Source organism: Diplotaxodon limnothrissa, linkage group LG14 (genome assembly GCF_057381915.1).
Source record: "Diplotaxodon limnothrissa isolate DT_005_m linkage group LG14, D_limnothrissa_male_GT1.1, whole genome shotgun sequence".
NCBI classification, from domain to species: Eukaryota; Metazoa; Chordata; class Actinopteri; order Cichliformes; family Cichlidae; genus Diplotaxodon; species Diplotaxodon limnothrissa.
Genome location: NC_140609.1, coordinates 5,678,580 through 5,687,960, shown reverse-complemented (window position 1 = coordinate 5,687,960; position 9,381 = coordinate 5,678,580). Strand labels below are relative to the sequence as shown.

Sequence of the window (9,381 nt, the reverse complement as noted above, 5' to 3'; positions counted from 1 at the left end):
CCGCCAGACAATGACATGAGGCTGGGAACCTGGCAACTCTGTACCGAAGCATGCAGCAGTTGCTACGGAGGGATGGAGAACTGGCAACTCGTGATTTTATTTTTTGTTTTTTTGTCGTCTATGCCGAGAACTGCCAACCCGATGGTAGAAAAGCTGCTACAGCTTTTGCGAATGAGGGATAAAGGAATCTGGCAACCTGGTGCCAATGTTTGCTGCATTTGCTACGGAGGGATGGAGTACTCTGTAGCTTTTTTATTCTTTTTTTTTTTTTTTTTTTTTTAGCTATGGCAACCCGATGATCAAAAAGCTTGCTGCTGCTTTTGCAAATAAAGATGAAGGAACCTGGAAACCCAGTGCCGAGGTTAGCTGCAGAATTTGCAAATTTGCGAAGGAGGGATAAGTGGCTGAGAACCTGTCAACTCGGTGCCGAGGTTTGCTGCAGAATTTAGCAAAGGAAGGAAGAGACTGGGAACCTGGCAACTCGGTGCTGCATTTGCTATGGAGGAATGGAGAACTGGCGACTCAGAGCCTTTTTTTTGTTGCTTTTTTTGTGTGCATCTTTGCTGAAAAACTGGCAGTTCTGTGGTAGGAAGCTTGCTGCTGCGTTTGCGAGTGGCGGATAAGGAAGAACTGGGCATCCCAAATACCAGCTTGCTTGAGCATTTAGTGAAAGGAGGGACAGAAAACGTCATGGCGATTGAGAAACAGTAGAGCATGGAGCTAGTGACAGATTTCCAGCTTGCATTAAATGGTGTTAGGAGGAAGGAGCACAGAGATGAGCTTGTCCCTACTACCTAGCGCTGGCAGGTGGGTGGAGCTACAAAGTACGCTGTAGCTTTTGCTGTTGGAACTGCAGTTTGCTTAGTGTCACGGTTCTGGGTCATTTTGACCCAGCATTTTGAGTTTCTCATGTTTTGGTTTTTCTTCAATCAGCAATTTCTTCAATGAGCTGCAAGACTACTTTAATGACATCCTGAATCACGACCTCATCGGAGACTTCAACGCTCAGCTGGGCGGCGACCGATTGGGATTGGAGACAGTGGTTGGACCACATGCATCTTCAATGCATCTCAACAACGAACAATTAGTAGCCTTCTGTGAGCACAATGGGCTGTGCGTTAGAAATACATACTTCCAGCACAGAGAGATCCTCAAGAAGTCATGGCGATCACCAGATGGGCGTACATTCAATGAAATTGATTTTATCTGCATCAGCCAAAAATGGAGGTCAGCTTTGCACGACGCAAGGGCCTACCACCATCTGACCACCACCTAGTCATAGCGGAAGTCAAACTCAAACTTCGGAACCAAAGACAGCCCCCACCAAAGAAACAGTTCGCAATCGAGAAGCTCAAGGACCCAACCGTCATCAACACCTTGACTTTAGAGGTGCAAAATCATTTCACCCTCCTTGGGGAAATAGAAGACCTCGAAGACCTCTGGACTGGTCTCAGTGAAGCCACTGTGGAGTCCACCCAAAACACCATCGGAAGACGCAGAGGAAAGAGAAGTGAACAGTGGATCGAAGGAAGAACATGGGAACGGATGAGAGAAAAAGACAGCAGGCCAAAACCGAACAAGCCAGAGAGGAAGGAACCCGACTATACGCAGAGTTAGATCGGCTAGTGCAGAAAAGCTGTTGTAAAGACAAGAAAGAATGGCTAGAACAAAAAGGTGCCGAAACTCAGGAAGCAGCGGATCGGAATCACTCCAAGACACTATACCGCATCGTAAATAAGCTTACTGGATCAAGGACCAATGCAAACGTCAGGGTCAAGAACAAAAATGGGACGCTCCTGATCGCCCAAGAAGAGTAAAACAAAAGATGGGCCGAACACTTCCAAGAGACCCTTAACCAGCCAGAGCCCGCCACGACGTACAATTTCGAGGAAGAGGATGCCCAAGATGAGCTTGGGGTCAACACAGGCAGAATCACCATTGAGGAAAGAAAGATCGCGATCAAGAGCCTCAAGAATAACAAAGCGGCAGGTTTAGACAAAATACCAGCAGAGCTTCTAAAACACGGCGGCCAAGCCATGGTGGAAGAATTGACCGAGTGCACCAACTGGAGAGGCATCACCCTCCTCTCTGTGCCTGGCAAGGCATTCTGTATCGTCCTGTTTTGACGACTGAGGAGTGCCCTCGACCAACAAGAGGAGCAAGCTGGGTTCCGAATAGGCCAATCATGCACGGAACAGATTTTTGCCTTAAGAAACATCATCGAACAGTGCGTCGAGTACCAGCAACAATTCGCCATCAATTTCATTGATTTCAGGCCTTTGATAGCATCCACCGTGATTCTCTTTGGCAGATCCTGCACTTGTACAGTGTCCCTAGCATCTTCATCAACATCTTCAAGGACCTGTAATTGCAATCATGCTGTTGCGTTAAGACAGGCCACACCGATTTCTTCGAGATTACCACCGGTGTCAGGCAGGGCTGCACCCTGCATCCTCTGCTTTTTCTCGTTCCCCTCGACTACATCATGCGGTAAGCCGTTGCCCATATAGGAGCTGGCATCCATAGATCTGATCAAGACCGTCTTGGCGACCTTGATTTCGCTGACGATATTGACCTACTCGAGGAAGACGAGCTGAAGCTACAACAAGGAACGAACAATCTAAGAAGAGAAGCCAGCAAGATTGGCCTGAGGATGAGCTCTGAAAAGTTGAAGATCATGCATGTCAGCTCCAAGGACCCACGACGGGGGATCTACATCGGGACACAGCAGCTAGAAGAAGTGGAGAAATTCACCTACCTCAGTAGCGTGATTTCCCATGACAGTGATGCAGAGCTGGATGTCAAATGCCGCACTGGAAAGACAGCTGCGGTATTTCAGAGGATGAACAAGATCTGGTCTTTCCCAACCATCTCCCTCAAGATCAAACTCCGCTTGCTTAATTCGATCGTGATTCCAACCACCATTTATGCCAGTGAGACTTGGAAAGTGTCGGCCTGCATCAACACCAAGCTCGATGTCTTTCAGCAGCGATGTCTTCGCAGGATTCTGCAAATGTGCTATACCGACCACATCACCAACGAGGAGGTCCTGCGAAGGAGTGGCACAGTCAAACTTGGCCAAAGACTCCGACTGGCCGGCCATATCCTCCACATGGATGACGCACGGATTCCAAAAACAGCAATGCACTGTTTTAAAAGAGACGACAATAAGAGAATTTTAAAACAATCCTAAAATGTCCAGGTAGCCAGTGGAGTGAAATTAAAATGGGGGATAATGTGCTCAGACTTTTTTGTTCCAGTTAAAAGATGTGCTGCAGCATTTTGCACAACCTGCAGATGCCTAATGGATGCATCACTAACCCCACAATAAAGCGTGTTACAATAATCCAGCCTAGATGTAACAAAGGAATGGATGGCTGTCTCAAAAAGCTGTTTAGATAAGATGGGCTTTATTTTGGCTAATTGCCTCAAATGAAAAAAGCTAGATCTTACAACAGCTCTGACCTGGCTTTCAAGTTTACGATCTGCCTCCATTTTAACTCCCAGATTAGTGATGACTGGTTTAACATACTGTGCCAGCGAACCAAGATCTATAGTAGTTGTCTCAGAGGCACCACCAAAAACCATCACTTCTGTTTTCTGCTCATTAAAATGTAAAAAGTCCAAAGCCATCCAGGCCCTTATTTCATCAAGTCGTTTGAGCAGAGGGTCTACTGAGAAGCCATTTATCTTTTTAAGTGGGAAATAAATCTGGGAGTGATCAGCATAACAGTGGAAAGAAATCCCATGTTTCCTGAAAATAGAGCCAAGGGGTAGGAGAAAAGAAGCGGGCCTAAAACTGAACCTTGTGGGACCCCAAATTGAAGAGAAGCAGCAGAGGATACAAACTCATCAAGTTTCACAGAGAAAGTTCGCTCTGCCAAATAGGATCTAAACCACTGCAGTGCGGTACTCCTAACACCCACCAACTGCTCTAAACGGGAAATTAAAATGTTATGATCCACTGTATCAAAGGCAGCATCAAAAGTGGTGCTATAGTGAGAAAACCCTCTTTGAAAAATCAAGGAGGGAGAGCATCGTAAGGGGAACCTGAGGACTTCAGGTGAGAAACCAACAGAGGTGTGGACTCGAGTCATGTGACTTGGACTCGAGTCAGACTCAAGTCATTAATTTTATGACTTTAGACTTGACTTGAAAAAATGTTCTAAGACTTGTGACTTGACTTGGACTTTTACACCAGTGACCTGGGACTTGAATTGGACTTGAACCGGTTTACTTGAAGAGACTTGATATTTCACCCCAAATATAAAATTTAACACGCATATTATATAGAAAGTGTGCACCATTAATTAAATTCATTTATTCAAACTACACTCCATACGTATGTCTGCGTGAGCTGTAGCACAGCCAATCAAATTAACCAGATTTTTTAAAAAAAAGAAAATTTAAAAAAAAGCCCTCAAAAATGCTGCAAGGAGTTATTTTTTTCAGGTACATAAACTATGAAGTAGTCAACAAAAAACCGAAACGCAATATGCAAAACATGCAAGAAGAGAATCACAGACAGAGATGGAACAACTTCCAACTTTGTCCGACAGTTGAAGTTCTGTAAAGAACAGGAGGTGGTGCTTCTCTTTTGCTACGATGAGATAGCTGACTTCATCTAACTAGCAAATCTTGTCCAGGCTACGTTGGTGATACAGTTTTTTTTTAATGTGTGAGATATTTTTGTCATGCGATTTTAAAGCCAGTCCTACAAGCGCATCCAAGAATAACATGCAGCTTATCTCAGAACTGTCGGTGAAAATTATTCTTGGAGCTAAGTTTAATTGAGCTGCATTTTATAGAGGTGCAATCTCACAATTTGTGTATATTTTCTAAATTCACTATTTTGTCATGTGTTGAGAAAAACACAGATTTAAAAATTACATGGTCTAATATTTACATTTAACATATAACTGCAACATTCTTTTTTTGTTTTTTTTTTAAAGACTCGAAAGGACTTGAAATTCAAAATTTCAGACTTGTGACTTGTGACAGAGCTAAGGACAGGGAAGGAAGGGTCGAGAATGGAATGGGAAATCTGCACTTTCACAGATGGCACTTTATCTATAAAGAAGTGTAGGAAGTTTTCACAAATTTCCTGAGAGGACACGACACCAACAGTCTGTGGAGCATGAGGGACCATGTCAAGTTTTAAATAAGGCATGAGGTTTACGGCAATTTGCCTGAATAATAGCAGCAAAATGTTTCCTCTTAGCATTTTTTACAGTTTTCTGATAAGAATTCCAGTAATTCTGTAATATTTGGTATGACATCTGAAGTTTATGCTTCTTCCATTGGCATCACTCGGGGCTGGAAGCAGTGCTTAATCAATGGAAAAAAACACCAACTTTGTCCAAAAACCTCTCATGTTAGCTGTTTTCCACTTTTTCTTTGGTCATTTTAGCCTTTCTGGCCAGGGTGAAGGGAGTATCTGCCATCAAATAAGAAGACAGCCTCATGTAACTATACGACGGTGTTTGCTAGTCCACCTTACATGCATTAATGTAATAATGTGGTTAGCCTACTCAACGTAAATTACACACGAACAACATTAAGCTACTCACGCAGAGAAGAACGGCTGTTGCTGCCGTCATCATCCGTCATCATTTCTGCTACACTGGCAGGGCTACGGGCCAGGACTCTCCTCTTCTGGTTTTTGGGAGATCTTGCTAACTCCTGGTCCGATAACAGGCAACCCACCCGCAGTAGATGTGCCCGGTGTGAGGTCTCGCAGCAAGCTATCAAATACGACGCATTTCTTGGCTTTTAACTAAATGCTATACGTTGTCAGGTGTTTCATCAGATTCGAGGAGTTACCTCCTTTGCACAGTATCACCTTAAACCACTTGTTGCAGGCTGCTGAGTTTGCATCTTTTGCTGTGAAGTAAAGCCAGACTTTGACCGCTTTGCCTTGGGCATTTTTAATCTGTAGCTCTGCTCTAAAAGAACGCACGTACCCGGGCCCGCCTACTACGCTTGCAAAGGTAAAATGATTGGCTAGAATCCAAAGTGTATGACATTTCAGGGAAAAAAGCACCAAAATGAAGCACCGAAATGTGCGCTGCTTTTCGGTCTGGTTACTACCTTTTATGTCAGAACCGGATACCAGTACCCATCCCTAGTCTTCATTCAGCCAGGGTTCAGATTTGGCTTTAACTTGCCTAAAGGGCAGCACCGAATCTAAAACGGTTTGGCTGACTGAGTAAAACCACGTGCTCAGCTCTTCTGTATCATTATATATGGAATTAGGAATTCCATATATATATTGTGATTAAAAACAATAGAGAACTGACCAGCAGAGGAAGAGTTAAAAATACGACAGCACCTAGCAACAACAGGAGGAGAATGACCTTTGGTACAAGGACGGGAAACCTCAAACAAGACAGGCTTATGATCCAACCATTCAATATTACAAACCTCTAAGTTAGAGACAGGTAAACTGTGAGTTAAAACAAGATCCAACGTGTGCCCATATTTTTGTTTAGGCACAGACACAGGTTGCACAAAAGAGTCAGTAAGATTTAAAAAGTCCTTTACCATTGGCTTGTCAGGGCAGCACACGTGAATATTGAAGTCCCCAACAATGAGGACATGATTGTATTTTGGTATAATTTCAGCCAACAGATCAGAAAAGTCATTTAAGAAGTCCTTATTGTATTTGGGAGTCTGTAAACCACAGCACAGAGCACTGTGTGAGAGCGACCTGGCTCAAACACTCTCAGTTCAAAGCTGCTAGGTGATGTTGATAAGGACACTGGTTTACATTTATACTGCTTCTTAAAAACAACCACTAGTCCTCCTCCTCTGCCTGATATTCGAGGAGTTTAAAAAGCAGCAGTCATCCGATAAGAGATCTATGAAAACGCTGGACTCACCGGCCCTCAACCATGTCTCAGTTATACAGAAGAAATCCAGTCCTTGGGTCATAAATAAATCATTTAAAATAAAAGTTTTATTACTCAGCGATCTAGTGTTCACCAATCCAAACTTGGTGGAGGTCAGCGTGTTCGTGGCTGACTGCGAGACCCGACAAAGCGACCGCAGGTTCTGTAGGTTCGCACCACACCTACGAAGATAAGGGAAAATCCTTTGCGGCTGGGACATCTGATCAGACAACGGGCACCAGCCAGGCATTAATGGGCTCCAGTGAGCACAGAGAAAAGACATGGCGAGACACAGATCCACGTTCATTCCAAGGAGCTGGGGAAGAATCCCGAGGGATTAATAAAGTTCTATCTAATCTAATCTAATCTAATCTAAGAACGCACCAAGTATGCCTTAAGTTTAGTGAGCAGACCAGGCCAGGGTCCGACAAAGGTTCGTTGTTATCCCAGATAGGAATGGAGGTAACGTCTCATGCCCACTATAAGTTGCATTGGTAAGATCACTGTCTCCAATCAGCCCACCAATGGAGTACACTGAGTCAGCCACACCAGGCACCAGCTGGGGCGACGAGATGGATATAGTCCTCCCGCTAGTGGACGATGCCGAGGTCAGCTGCGAAGCTATGTTGTCTGATTCCCTCGAGGCTAATGACGAGCTACTCAGCGAATCCTCTGAGGGAGCGTTGGAACATCTCGTCTCGGACAAGGATGACAACATTTTCTTTGCCCCCTCTGGTCGGAATTCTGCAACACAAGGGGCCGATTGTGATAACCCTGGCACACAGTCCCGCGGCATGGAGCTATTTGACTTTGCAAAAATGGAGACCTCCACCTCACGATACGAGGGTAAAAGGCTCCCCAAAGCAAAGCACACTACTAAGCAGGTACTGCCGCTTTTCCCCGAATGCGTGGACGAGGTCACACGCTGCTGGACAAAGCCATTTTCGTCACCACCTTGAAGGCATTGAACACCTCCTCGCTCCTGCTAGCCTTCTCAGCGGAGCTCCAGGGCCAGACTGCTGCAAACCCAGATGCTAGCAAGCTGTGGAAAGAGCTGGGCGTTGTTACAGACCAGTGTCTCCACCTCACTAGAGCAGCAGTACAAGCGGCAGGCAGAGCTCTCAGCATCATCGTCCTAGAGGAAAGGGCAAGATGGCTGAACTTGTCAGGGCTTTCGGACAGAGAAAAACGTGACATTCTGGATGAAAGCATCGACCCCGCTGGCTTTTTTCGGGACCGCCGTTGCCACCATGGAAAGATGGAGCGAGGGGAAAAAAAAGAGGGAGAGGCCCTGCAGCTGTGTCTCCCTAGGAAGATCCAGGCTGCGCCCCCTCCACCCGGTCACCACACGTTCGCTCAGGTCCAGCCAGCGTGCCAACGTTTAAAATCCCTCGGCGCCCAGCCCAGCAGGTCACGGCCCACGGTCCTGTAGGATCGCAAACCCCTAAGACCCACTGGCCCAGAAAACATGTTTCACCTGCTGCCGTCAGGGTGCCCCACTACCAGCCAAGCAGTCGGACCACAAGAAAAAGCGGACTGCCTAACATCCCCCACAGGGAGATCAGAGCCGGACCAGCCCAGGCTGCAAATTCTCTTCAGGGCTTAGTTCCGGAGCCCATTCAGATAAGTGTGTTCTGCCTCCGTCTTTCAGCGCCTGAGACTTGAGTTGGATCCCACAGAGCGCATTTCAACAAAGAGACGATGAGACACTGTTCAGCTGAGTCAAGCATGTCAGTCTCACAAAAACACACTGTTCATTAATAACTCGCCCATTGCATCCAGGCATGTTGCCAAGGGCAAGAGAAAAATGTGTGAAAAACACAGAAAATATGTTGAAAAACATAATGCCCCCACACCCCCAGACACCAACTGGGTCGATTCCCTCAGTGGTGTCCGGCCCCATGAACGCTGGTCAAGTGCGGGCCGCCCGCACATGAGCAGTCGGGTCTGGCCGGAAGGACTAGTTTCCGCCACAAGAGGGAGACAAAGCTCCATCTACTGTGGAGTGCCTGTCTTTGGGGCAGCAAGAAGGCTCTGGGTTTCAGCATAAACTACGAAAAGAGTGTCCTGCAGCCAGCTTATGGCATCTCTTTCATAGAAATAGCTCTAAACTCCACCTCGTACAGAGTGTGTCTCTCTGTGGACAGAGTGTGTCTCTCTGTGGACAGAGTGAAAAAATGCTATCACATGCCAGCATTTTTCAGGTGGGAAGATATCTCCCATTCAGAAGATGCCTGCAGATGCTGGGATTAATGGCTACTTCACTGGCGGTCATTCCACTAGGCAGACTGCATATGAGGGAGTCCTGGAGAAGAAAGGAAACCATGGCAACTATGTTAATCCCTAAATCCAAAAGTTTTCACAGCAGAACACCAGAGGAATACCATCTGGACATCACAGGTTCTGTACAGCAGCCGTCCATGAGTTGTTTGGTACTGGGCCACGGGAGTTGAGGCTCCAGTTTGAAATGTATGGTTTTCAGGGTTTTTAT

The 9,381-nt window shown here is 46.0% G+C and overlaps 1 pseudogene; it reads left to right on the top strand.

Moving 5' to 3' along the window:
- The first annotated feature begins 332 nt into the window (after positions 1-332).
- Positions 333-1,817, top strand: LOC146618276 (uncharacterized; annotated as a pseudogene).
- Positions 1,818-9,381: the final 7,564 nt, after the last annotated feature.